The sequence below is a fragment of the Anabrus simplex genome, chromosome 1 (assembly GCF_040414725.1).
Source record: "Anabrus simplex isolate iqAnaSimp1 chromosome 1, ASM4041472v1, whole genome shotgun sequence".
NCBI classification, from domain to species: domain Eukaryota; kingdom Metazoa; phylum Arthropoda; class Insecta; order Orthoptera; family Tettigoniidae; genus Anabrus; species Anabrus simplex.
This window is the reverse complement of record NC_090265.1, coordinates 104008158-104022221: the sequence shown is the minus strand read 5'-3', so window position 1 is coordinate 104022221 and position 14064 is coordinate 104008158. Positions and strand designations below refer to the sequence as shown.

At 38.0% G+C, this 14064-nt stretch overlaps 1 protein-coding gene across 1 annotated transcript in view; it reads left to right on the top strand.

Moving 5' to 3' along the window:
* The window catches only part of LOC136857464 (sodium/calcium exchanger 1), a 250240-nt gene that overhangs the window by 198313 nt on the left and 37863 nt on the right, over positions 1 to 14064 (top strand). The window lies entirely within an intron of this gene.

The following is a 14064-nucleotide window of genomic DNA, read 5'->3' as shown; positions in this document are numbered from 1 at the left end:
GTTAATGCAATCGCTGTGGCCTATGAATTCGAACTGTCCTGGCAGTTGTTTGGAAGTAAAAATGGGAAACCACAGAAAACCATTCTCAGGACAGCCAATGGTGGGATTCAAACCCACGTGTCTCCTGAATGCGGAACTTGGCTCCATAGACATTCCTCCCTATTCTAATTTATGAAAATATTATATAACTGGAAGTTAGATAAATGACTAGCTAATATAAATAACGACTAACTAATATGTGGTCCTTACTTAAGAAATGTTTTACATATCTTCAAGAACTAAAGTACCAGCATATTTGAGTATGAAATTTCACTTCTATTTGACTGTTGATTGAATTATGATCTTCATAATGGGATGTTTCTCAGTTAAGCAGAATGAGAAAGGACAACTTTTAGGATTCTGATATCAACTGTAAGGTGAACTAAGAGCATAAGGTTACATTTACCAGAATATGAATAAACGTTTCCAGAATGATCTAAAACAAAGAGCTGAAAGTCATTTCTTAGTCTCAAAAGTGAGTTAGTATCTGGAAAGGCTAACAGAGTGCTCTGGATGCTGCCAAATGGATTCAAAGATTCAGTCTATGCCTTGATAAGATAGTCAATTATTCAACATCAAAGAGTGAATCACTGACTGTTCTAGAACCTATCCAGTTAGTAGATGACCCATTTCACTCCCACAGTAGCTATATTTTCAGCTCTCTTTAAATAATAGCCATTTACAAGAAATCTTTGAAAGCTGTTTCTAAGTTTATAGATTTTTTTTTTTTAATAAGCCGTAAGTCTATGTAGGCAAGTCTGAAACTAGAGTCCCCTACCTTCTTCCTGAAGTCTATGCATCTTTCCTAAAGATTTTGGTCAGAAATCAATGACCAAATTCTCTCACTGGAAAGTACTAGAGTTGTTCAGGTGTCAAACCAGAGTAGGGTGCAATGGATGTAAGTTGGACACAATATTACATGACTAATCCATTTATGTAGGCCAACGTTGAGTATTCAGCCCCAAGGCTGGTCTGATCCTCAACAGCTACACCATCAGCTGTCATAGATGGCCTAGGAATTGCTAAAGAAGACTACTAGGGAAATGAGGAGTGAGGTAGTTTCCTGTTGCTTTCACACCGAATCAGAAGTTGCTATTACATATCAGTCAGCCAAGCCCACTGAAATGCATGCACTAACTGACTCTATTACAGAGGGGGAAAAGAAAAAAAATCTGGTTGTTAGTCAGGGTCACACCAGGCAAGTTGGCCGTGTGGTTAGGAGCACGCAGCTGTGAGCTCGCATCCAGGAGATAGTGGGTTCGAACCCCACTTTCGGCAGCCCTGAAAATGATTTTCCGTGGTTTCCCATTTTCACACAAGGCAAATGATGGGGTTGTGCTTTAATTACGGCCACGGCCGCTTCCTTCCCATTCCTAGACCTTTCATGTCCCATCGTCGCCATAAGACCTATCTGTGTCGGTGCGAGATAAAGCAAATGGCAAAAAAAAAAAGTCAGGGTCACATTCCTGTGTGTTATCAGGACTATTTCTTTTTTTTATATATATATAACTGTTAGGCTCTTCAGTCTGCTGAAACTGAAAAGAGATGGCTTCAGATATTGCAAATTAACAGGATTTTTAAAAACAGAACAAGTGTTGATTTTCAAATAAAATAAACTGTATAAGTGATATTTTCTAAAATATTTAAGTGTACATTTTCCTTGATTTTAAAATAATTTGAAAAATTTTTCAGGCTCAAAATACTGCAATGTATATACAGCAAGGCAGATAGCTAAAGGGTTCCTGGTATTAAGATATCATATACATATCCCAGTTCAGTGTCCCTGTGGAAACATTGTTGCTGTCTTCTCTTTGCCAATCACTGCATCCTCAAATATTAAAACCTTCTTGAATTGTCCCATCTCCATACTAATATTTGAAATGAGTCAAAATGTAATGAATGGTACAAAGATCGTAAGATTAACTACTGGTTACCTATTTCAAAGTATGACACCTTATTTCTCCATGTTTGATGGAATGTAATGTTTACTATTAACATATATTATGAAACAGAGATTGTAGGCCCTACATTTTAAAAATGTATCTAACGTAAGAGAAATATACTACGTTTAACAGTACTAAAGATTTTGACAGTGTGTATCCTATAACCACACTAACTTCAATTTATCAAGTAGATATTGGGCTGAAGAAGTTTGATACTTCTAGAGCTCAACTCTGAATTTACCCATCTGTAGTGTACATTTTTCTTGATTTAAAAAGAATTAGGAAAATGTTACAGGCTCAAAATGCTGTAATGTATATAAAGCAAAGCAGATTGCTAAATGGTTCCTAGTATTAAGATATTGTATATATATCCCAATTTTGTGTTTCTGTAGAAAAATTAACTACTGGTACTCTGTGCTAGACTGATGAATGTCAACAGTGTTTCAATAACAACTCAAGATATTATATTAAAATTTTATGTACTGCTAGCAACCTACCACAGTTTGTCCAAGTACTTATGTGCATTGGTCTGACAAGATGATCTTACAAATGATATTCTTATGAGTTTGTAGGCATATATTTTTTCATCGCAGAAAACACGGATGAACTGTTGTAACATTTTACCCCAGTCTTTCATTAATTTGCCTATAGGCCTACAATCAACGTCCTTGTTAGAGGCCCACTTCATTTAGCTACACAAATGCACTGAGAATCCTCCATAGTATGGCACACCACAGCATATGTCCAAACCTCGAACTGATGACAGTAACACTATTTCCATAACACCACTGCACCCATTGAACTTCACAGCTCTACAATAATGCTTCCATCTTGTGATGGAATTATGAACTTTGCTGTAATTGTTCACTTCCAAGGACTTCTCCTCTTACCTCCTCTATTGCAGAGTTCCCAGGTTACATCTTTTGGAGTGTTGCTTTTTCCATTTCCACCTGTTTATGTGAGGAAGAATGAGCATTTTGTTCACATCCTGAAGATTTAGCATCTAACTACATTTTAAATCACAAACTACTTGTTTATATTAATTCATTTATTTTTTTCCACAGACTGTGCAATTACTTATTATGAAATATGTCAATATTATAGGATTCATCAAGTAATTTCTTAACACTAACAATAATCAAATCAAATCAAAATCTCTTTATTTGCAAATGAGGTGTCTACTCCGGTGGCAAATGGTACACTAAAATACATTATTGTCAAGCACTAAATTTTAAATTAACAAGAGACAAAGAAAATTTTCCTAGAATACAATATTATACAATTTACGCTAATAATTTTTTCTATTAAACACACACATCATCCTTAATAAATTTATATTGTTTACAAAATTCTACTTATAATATCTCCTGTACTTACAAACATAGTCAACTCATATACAGTATGTGAAATTACTTCTAATAATACTATACAACTGATATATGATTAAAATTAACATTGTATTTATTTACATATTTATATTTTATCCATTTTGGAACCTAAGTAGCATAACGACCTGCTGCGTCTTAACCAGAGCCCCTTTTGCCACCACTTTTCAGAGTTCCTGAAGGGCCTTCACAGCTACCGTAGCGGTCCCAGGGCCCTCGAAGTCCCCACTGTACTTCACCCCTACAGGCAGTCCCCTACTTGGGCTGTCCAAACTCCAAAGACCAGGGGATGGAATTAATTTAATCACACACATTTTTTATTTACAATATCCTGCACTGGTCGAATGCCCTGCAACATTCCATTTATTTTCTCTGTTGCTGTTTATCCTCTTCTTGAATATCTGTACAGATTTTGGAAAAGGATCAAACACTACCTATGAACAATATGAACAATAATGAACACTTCATAAATAGACAATATCTCAATACTAGAACACCATGTACTAATATACAAGAGATAGAACAAAAATCTGTACAGGAAGTAAGGTACACTGGGGTAAGTGGAACGGGTATTGGAAATTCCTCAAATTCATTGTATAATTTACTACTGGGTATCAACAGAATCTTCATCCACCAGTATATGAAGTAAATGAGAGGTCAAACTTAATTTTGCCTCTCTTATCAACTACTGGAGCTGGTAGGCATTTGATGTTTTTTTTCATCTGATTGAATGACAATCTTGTCTTCAACATTAGGCCAATGAAATATGGATGCAATGACAATTCTTCTACAAAATTTGGCTTCAAAGACAGCTACTTTTCTCTGTTTGGCCAACATACATTTTAATTGTATTTTTTTGGCAAATTTTTGCAAGAATCCAACCTTCAACTTCTACCATATGCACATTATTTATAAAATTGACAAAACTCTTCTTATTGTACATTTCAGGGCCTTATTTTTCAAGTTGGATTCCACTGAGTCAAATTGCATATCATCATCATCACTGCTTTCATTTCTTCTCACCATTGTTTTCTTTTACTTCTTCACATTTTTTCATTTACTTCTCTTCAACTTCTACCCTTTGTGGCTTTTTCAGACTTAGATTGAAGGCTTTTAAAACTTCGGAAATAGTCGTCATCAAGCACTATTATTTTCAGTCATGAACTGTCCAATTGTTAATAACATTTCCTCCTTTGAGAGTGGTAAAAGAGGAAGCACAATTGGGCAGCCTTCTTCCGGCTCCATGGCTAAATGGTTAGCATGCTGGCCTTTGGTCACAGGGGTCCTGGGTTCAATTCTCGGCAGGTTCAGGAATTTTAACCATCATTGGTTAATTTCACTGGCGCGGGGACTGGGTGTATGTGTCGTCTTCATCATCATTTCATCCTCATCACGATGCGCAGGTTGCCTACGGGAGTCAAATCGAAAGACCTGCACCTGGCAAGCCGAACATGACCTTGGATACTCCCAGCACTAAAAGCCATATGCTATTTCTATACACTAATCAGAAGGAAAAGAAGAAAGGGGTCCATTATTCTGAAAAATTCATATACCAGCCAAAGAAAGATAAGGGCCATGAAGGGCATGAAAATGAAAGACTCCCTAGGCCCCACGAACCTAATACCATTGGAGTCAGAAAAGAACAAGAGTTGACCAAGAGATGTCAGATAGAATAGATGAAAGTGAGCAGCCTGGCACAAGTAAGTGGAGACAGTGCCAGACCTCAGCTAAGGGCATGGTTGCCAACCCATGCTTCCACGTTAAGAGCCCCTGAAGCACCTTTTAATCACCTCTAGCGACAGGCAGGGGATACTATGCAAGTTACTCCACCCCCACCCCCACCCACATGGGGAGGAACCTCCTTTGAGAGACCAAATCTCTACTTTTCCATTGTATTAATGGAAGGTGTCATGCTTTGCTCAACTTCATATGGAAGAGTGGTAGACATACTCATTAAGTGGCTCTTTACTCCTCTGTTGTCCCTTACATGTTTAAACAACATAAATATAACTCTCCTCTTTGAACAGAAGCCACAGCTTTCTCCAAATCATCCTTTGAATCTGGTCAGCCTTCTTAAGCACACCTATTTGCATGATTTCCTAAATAAAAATAAAATGTCACTTAACACAGCTAAAATAAATGTATTAAAGAAATCTAAGCATTCATTAATAGGATCCACTTACCTCATAAGCAATATTATATGGGGGGGGGGGGGGGGTTTGGTACCCACACATTCTTATGCAGTAACTTCAAATCTACTTTAAAAATGAAAATACATAGGCTACCTATCTGTTATTCACCAATAACAAAGTAGATTTGTTTCAAAGAAAGCCTCAGTTCAATTTCACTACAAAGCATTGTTTACAAGCTCACTGTAGTAGTTAAAAGAGAAGCCAAGCAAACAAATGAGTATCAAGGAGCAAATAAAAGATTCAGGGTAGCCAATGCATTTTATGTTCAATGATACTGTTAATACCAAATATTGTTGCTAGGTGCCAGCACTTTGCTGCCCCCATGATGTAGGGGTAGCATGCCTGTCTCTTACCCGGAGACCCCAGGCTTGATTTTCAGCCAGGTCAGGGATTTTTACCTGGATATGAGGGCTGGTTCAAGGTCCATTCAGCCTACATGATTACAATTGAGGAACTATGTGATGGTGAGATGGTGGCCCCGGTCTAGGAAGCCAAGAATAACAGCCGAGGCGATTCGTCATGCTGACCACACGACACCTTATAATCTGTAGGCCTTCAGGCTGAGCAGCAGTCGCTTGGTAGGCCATGGCCCTTTGAGGCTGTTGTGCCATGTTGTTTTTTTTTTGGTGGCATCAGCACTTTACACGCAATATATCTCTAAATAATAGGTATTGGTTCCACTTCCCCCAGATTCACACTTTCTCCAATGTATCATTAAAAATAATTATATAACAAATTAGACACTTTAAAGCTATTTACAAGATATTAAGAATATTTACAAGAGCAAAACAGCATTGTAGCAAGTATCCAGTTATCCTACTGTTTAGAAAACGTGTGACCCACAATTATCCCATCTTCTAATCATACATAGGTATTAATGTTCTAATATTAGAGTGTGATCAGAGTTTTAATTGGCTAGGACCTCTTGGAAAACACACACTTATTTATTTTAGAGTAAAGTCCCAGTAGAAGAATGTATTTTTCAATAAATATTTCAAATTATGTTTGTGGAGTATTAATTTTCTTAACTTTATGTATTAATAATCATTACCAGTATATCAAATTATATATTGAGAAAATAGATGCAAGGATTTTCTATTTCTTGGCTTATTATATTTCTCTCTCTTCTAATATCATGTTTTATAGTACAGCAGGAGGAACAGTTTCTTGATAATATACACTTTAAACTATTCCTCAATGGATCAACTTGAGAGACTTTATGATGACTTTTTCTGACTTCAGCCATTGTGGTGGAAGCAATGGGTTTGTTTGTAGTACTTGTTGGTGATGGGTGAAGTAGTTCACTTTCCTTTTCATGAGTTCCAGTTGCAGTGTTGTTTCTCTTACATTTTCATAGCATTATAAAGCCCTTCATCTTTGGGTAAGTACTGTATGTGCTTGAATTAAATAGAAATTGCTTGGATTGCAGTAGTTATTAGTGCATGTTTGCAAAACAAAATTGCTTAACATTGCATGGTTCATTTAGTAATTACTAATGTTGTTTGCAAATACATAACCAAATTACTTGTTATTGTTTTCTTTCAGTCCAAGTGGTTGCCAGCTATGATGATTTAAAGATTTCTTTTTAAGCTTTATTTCATAAACCATTACTCATGATGTTACTCAATGAACAACCAACACATTCATGAGTAGAAAAACAAATCTTATAATGTTGTGACAGTATACAGTTTTAGTTAAAGGTCAGCAACTACAGCTTACATGTTTTGTTTTCAATACCAAACTTCTAAATTGAAAGAAGACAAATATTAAAATTTAATGATGATTCCCTTGTTCTGCTCTAGGACTTTTGGCAGGTTCTCCCTTATGTTTTATAAGAGCTCACAGAATAAGATTCTCATTTTTTTTGGATTAGTCAACCCTTTGAACCATACCATTCACGGGTTGCAACCACCATTGAGTGTCAGTTTTTGCACAACCTGCATAGTGGTTTCACCTTGAAACCACCAACTTGAGATCTCAACAATCTGGTTTTTCAGAATTTGAATATTTGTGCTAGTTTCTTACCAATATTTTCTTTTTACTGACAAATATATTTCATGTTTCTAATCCAAAATACATGCTTCAGAGGGTTAACTCATGATATTTTGTCATGTTAACCAATTACTTTTGAGCTCAAAAAACATTAATATCAAGGCATCATGTAAAATGACTATATTTACAGAGGAGAAATGTTCATTTAAAAATAATACAGTAATATTCATATTAATAGCCCACAGAAAATATGCCACCTATTGCAAGACTAGAATGGTTCATTTTCTCAACCTAATAAACAACATTTGCATTAAGAAATTGTACGATGAACAATGGAATAATTATTTATTTTTTAAAACATTAAAGAAGTAATACATGATAGGAACAGCAGCTAAGGCAAGCAATGTACTGTAATATGAACTCAGGCATAATGATGAAATGTAATTTATTCTCCTTCTGGTGAAAGAAAAGTGCTGAAAGATTTGTGCCTATGAAGTACTTCCTCTGTAATATCCTTGTACTCATTCTTGCCTATAAGCCAGAAAAGAATTTTCTCAACTTTTATATAAGCCAGACCTTTGGAAGTGTTTGGTGTTGCCACAATGTTACTTCTCCTTTCAGTCATGGCTTACAAGAGGAGGATGGCAGATCCAGATCATAGATTTTCTTCAAACCTTGTACTTCTAACATAAGGAAATGAGTGTTGTCCATTCAGTTCATGAATCGTAGGAAATCTGGAACTGAAGGTGCCATATTACTAAAGGATACTCCACAGGAGGACTTATAGGAGATTTAATGAGTTATTACAGTATGAGCTTATTACAGACTAACACACGATTAAGTGTTAGCCAAGACTTCCTCCTTCTGTTAATGACTCGTAAAAGTGACTCATCACTCATCACTGTGATTGCTATGAGCTCTCCTATCAGGGAACCTGTATGTACTCTACTTAGTATGAATCTGACTGAATGAAAATATAATGTAATAAGAAATTACTTTTTTTTAAATTTTGTCAGTTTTGTTTTCCAGTCATAATTCCTGATGGGGTTATTCTTACAGACATACCATACCTGATTTGTAGGGACATCAGAATCAGAAAGTGGTGAATAAAATACTTCATTATTGGTGGGAAAAAATACTAAAAAGTGGTAAAAATTAATAAAAAGCAAGACAAGAAGGTGTAAAGCAGTAAATGAAGTTTTCAAATAAGCTGAGAATTTTAATTTTTAATGTTTCATAAAGCAGGCCAAATATCATAAGCTTACATAGATGTAATAGCAATAACAATAATAATGGTAATGGTTGTGCCCAAGATTTCTAGAAAATTCACTTTGCAAAATTAACAATTCTGTTCAGAAATTAAGCCTTCTGGCATAGAGCATATGTACATTGAGTACTCAGCCTGAGGCTAGTTGGAACTTAAAAGATCCACCATCAGCTGTCAATGTAGCCTAGGTGTAACTCAAGAGGCATACTGGGGAATTGAGGATTGCAGTAGTTTTCTGTTGCTTTCATCACCGAGCCAGAAGGTGCTGTTACCCCTAGGCCAAGTCCACTGAATTGCAAGCCCGCCTGGTGGCCATAATTATTAAGAGTCAAGTCCTTATATCTGACACTGTAGTTAGCCAGTCCAGGTCCCATCGGTGGGAAAAAAAAAAAGTGTACCGTCAGAACGTTGGCCGGTAGAATAGGGGAGATGGTGGTACACAATTTCTAATCACCAGATTGCGTGCCAAAAGCTTCGATTCAATTATTCCAAACCTCTCCACAGTGTTCATACAGAGTGAGGGCATATGACACTGTTAACAGTGATTTATCCATCAGATGGGGACATAAAGCCTTGAGTAGAACCCTTGCAGTGCAAGTAATACAGGTCATCAGTCTGATTATATATTCTTTCAGTAGGCCTAAATGTGTTTAGAGCCTGGAATACTAAATAATTTACTTCACAACTGAGAAATATAAAAGCTACTTCCTCTGTCCCAAAATAATAGTCGCATTCCGTCAACGAGCTTTTATTGTTAACAATGGCAACATAATAGCAATTTAAGCACAGAACAGTGATGTTTGCTCTGTCGCAGAGCATATAAACTGGTTTAGCAGTCTGGGACATATGCGCATGACCTTGGTAGGCGGTCGCATGAACCGAGGTGTTCAGATCAACGCATGCTATCGGTGAATGCAGTGGTAGTGACGTGAATCAGGCGCTTTGTGTGTACAATAGATGTCAATACGAAGTACGTACCATTTACATATTGTACTTGCAGTGATAAAGTGCTGTTGAAGAAATGGGAAGAGTTTTTATTTCGTGTGGCTATTTCTAGCCAGGTGCAGCCCTTGTAAGGCAGACCCTCCGATGAGGGTGAGCGGCATCTGCCATGTGTAGGTAACTGCGTGTTATTGTGGTGGAGGATAGTGTCATGTGTGGTGTGTGAGTTACAGGGATGTTGGGGACAGCACTAACACCCAGCCCTCGAGCCACTGGAATTAACCAATGAAGGTTAAAATCCCCGACCCGGCTGGGAATTGAACCCAGGACCCTCTGAACCGAAGGCCAGTACGCTGACCATTCAGCCCACGAGTCGGACATGGGAAGAGTGAAAAATATTGATGATGATCAGAGGAGGGCCATTTATGAGCATTTATTTTGTGTAAGTAATAATGGCATCTTGCAAAGAGGTGTAATAAAGGAAAGTGCCGTGAAATTTGCCATTCATAGACGGTCCATAGAGCGCATATGGAAACAAGGTGAGAACTCGATATTGAATGACAACATTGTTGTTGATGTCTCCGCTAGAATGAAAGGGAGAGTCGGTAGAAAGAAGAAATGCATTAGATCAGGATAGATTTAAAAACATTCCATTGCATCAAAGAAGGACTATCAGATCTGTAGCTGTCGCTTTGGGTATGGCAAAATCAACAGTGCATTGCAGAATCCAAGAAAAAGCTGTTCGACGACATTCATCAAGACTAAAACCAACACTAACTTCACAGGAGAACAGAAGTGTTTGCAGTTTTGTTTGTCAATGTTGGATCCAGCAATTTCGATATGCAGAGCAAGATTTCAGGACATGTTCGATTGGATTCATGTTAATGAAAAATGGTTTTACATGGCTGCAGAAAAAAGACAATTTTACCTTGCTGCTGAAGAACCCTATCCACATCGAACCTGTCAGAATAAACGCTTCATTATGAAGGTGATGTTTCTAGCAACAGTGGCATGTCCCCATCCTGATTCAATGCGTAACCAGTACTTTGATGGTAAACTTGGGGTATAACCATTCATCGCCTAGGAACCAGCAAAATGCAGTAGCAAAAATAGGCCTAGAAGGACACTGGTTACGAAACCAGGGGCGTATTCTCCTTGAATGCAAGGCATTCATTGCATGCGTTATGATAACACAAAGAACTGTCTGATGTATGATCTTAGGTTGTTTCAAGTCAAATATTAACGATTTCATCTCTCAGAAGTTCAAAAGGTCCGCGCAACTGTACTAGTTCCGTTGCTTCATTACGTGTGGTGCTGGTGTAGTCTTGCCGTCTACTCCACTCTCGGAAGAAAGAGACAGCAAATGGAGGAGTTAACGACATCAGGCATTCAATCTTAAAATTGCATTCAGTGGCAGACGTAGTTCTGAAACCCTCCGAACGATGTCGCTGCAATTGAAACTTGGTCAGAATTTGTCACCCCATACCCGTGCTACCGTCTGCCATCTGTTAGCAACTTAGAGAAAGTCGGCATCTTTACCCCCCGGCGAGAACCCAATGTGACGAAACTGACCAATGCCACTGGGGTGACTTACCTCCAGTGCTTGAGTTGTGGCTAACTAGTGAGTTAATTCATTGTGTTTTTGGTGTGTTGTTATATTTTGCGCACATGTGGTATTAACGATGGATGAGTCTAAAACGGATATAATTGTAAATCAGATTGAAAAGCCATTTACTGGCCGTTCGTTTGACGAAAAGATTCAAATAGTTAAAGCCGGGAGACCTCTACCTTCCCTCGTAAATTTCTTCTTCTTCTTCTTCTTCTTCTTCTTCTTCTTAATCTATTTACCCTCCAGGGTTGGCTTTTCCCTCGGACTCAGCGAGGGATCCCTCCTCTACCGCCTCAAGGGCAGTGTACTGGAGCTTCAGACTCTGGGTTGGGGGATACAACTGGGGAGGATGACCAGTACCTCGCCCGGGCTGCCTCACCTGCTATGCTGAACAGGGACCTTGCGGGGGATGGGAAGATTGGAAGGGATAGACAAGGAAGAGGGAAGGAAGCGGCCGTGGCCTGAAGTTATGTACCTTCCCGGCATTTGCCTGGAGGAGAAGTGGGAAACCACGGAAAACCACTTCGAGGATGGCTGAGGTGGAAATCGAACCCACCTCTACTCAGTTGACCTCCCGAGGCTGAGTGGACCCCGTTCCAGCAGAGCCGGGAATCGAACCCGGGCCTCCGGGGGTGGCAGGTAATCACCCTAACCACTACACCACAGAGGCGGACCCTCGTAAATTTAAAAACAGAAAACAAGAATTGTGTACGCACGTTCAATCCAGAAACTTACAGTAAAACTGTTTGGCTCGAGTTCACCTACATGAAATTAGGGTGAGTAGAATTGAAATTTACTTAATACATTGTGTTAACTGTATGGTTACTAGTTGCATGCCTCAGTGGAGATTCCAGGATACGCCACTGTACGAAACCTATCCAATCCATTACACAGGACGAATACAGAAAGATGGTCATCAAGAAAGTTATTCCTGCTATCCAGTTAAAATGGCCTTCATGGACAGCATCAAAACTCATCTACATACAACAGGATAATGCAAAACTGCACATTGATCCGTCTGATCCTGAGTTTAAAGCTTCCGCTTCTAATACTGGTCTAACTATACAATTGTACTGTCAGCCTCCAAATAGCCCAGATATGAATGTCCAAGATCTCGGCTTCTTCCATGCCATACAGTCTCTCCAATATGAAGAGGCAACATCCATAGTACATGAACTTGTTACTGCTGTTGAAAAAGCCTTCAACGACCTTCCTGGTGAGACACTGAATAATGTTTTCCTGACCCTGCAACAAGTTATGGTTGAATGCATGAAGGTTCATGGAAAGAACTGTTACAACCTGCCTCAAATGGGGAAACAGAAACTGCAACGACAGGGGTGTATACCTCTTGTTCTACAGTGTGATTCCGATATTGTCATATCAGCTCGTGCTGCCTTAGAACATGTTGAGTGATCAGGTGCAGTTGTGAGTACTGTCAATAGCATCGGCTTGGTGTGGTGTATTAGTGTTATAAGTATATTCCTTTCTGTATTGTTTATTGTCAATAAATTACTTGCAAAAGAAATGCGACTATTATTTTGGGACACAGGAAGTATGATTTTCCTATCAACATAATATTTGACACAATGCAATATTAAAAATGGTGCTTTCTTTTCTCCTTTCTTTAGAAAAAACATGTTTCCTTATTCTTATAATAAATAATAAATGACAAAGTAATTTTCATTCTACCTATATTTGGACTAGGCCTATATAGAAAAGACCTGCAGACCATATTTCTGATTAGTACCAGTAAATGGCCACCATTTTAAATAAATTATCCTATCAACTCAAGATATGGACAATAATTACTGACAAAATTCTGAAAATCTTTAATATTTAGCACATTCTTACTAAAATATATGGAAAAAATTCCACTTTATACAGTTTGTAAATGAGCACCTTTCAAGTTCACCATTTTATTTATATCTTTGCAGTTTATTTACCATGTCATTATCAGAACATTTTCAGCTCACCTGGTGCAGGTCTTTCTATTTGATACCCACTGGTGACCTGCACATCTGAATGTGGAATGACGATAGTGAGGTAAGGAGAGGTTGAAATCTGGCATTGGCACGTAGCCAATTCTTGTTGAATAACACCAATGGCTCTGATCAAGGCTTATCACCTCCATCTGATGGACAAATTGCCATCATCAGCATCATATGTTAAGCTTTGATGCAAAATCTTATTTGTTGCAGAGTATCATCATGAATATTATTTTCTTACATGAAGGGAGTGAGTTTCTTCAGTCAAATATTTCTAGCCCATTATAGGGGCATTCTACTGGGAGTAGTAAAAATAATAATATGCATTTTTCAAAGCTATTCAACTGGAAGTTGTGAGGAATTGCTCCAGAAAACATGATTTTGCTTGAGAACCTATCTGATTATAAGTGTTCAAGTACTGGAAACTTTTAACAAAATGGTCACCGTCAGCAAATTCTTACTTATTCTTCAAACATGTACAAATTGTCTACAAAATCAGATTTTGGTTGCTTGCAGTGCACCATTTGTCAGTCATTGAGATCCTTGCAATTCATAAGTGGTATCTCATTTCAATGATCAATGCATCTAGAAGTAGATGTCCAGCTAGAAGAGCCCAAACTTCTAATGTAGAAAGGTAGTAAGCAGCACTAACAGAATGGCAACACTGGACACATTAAAAGTGACACTCCTTCATAAGGAGTACCCTTAGG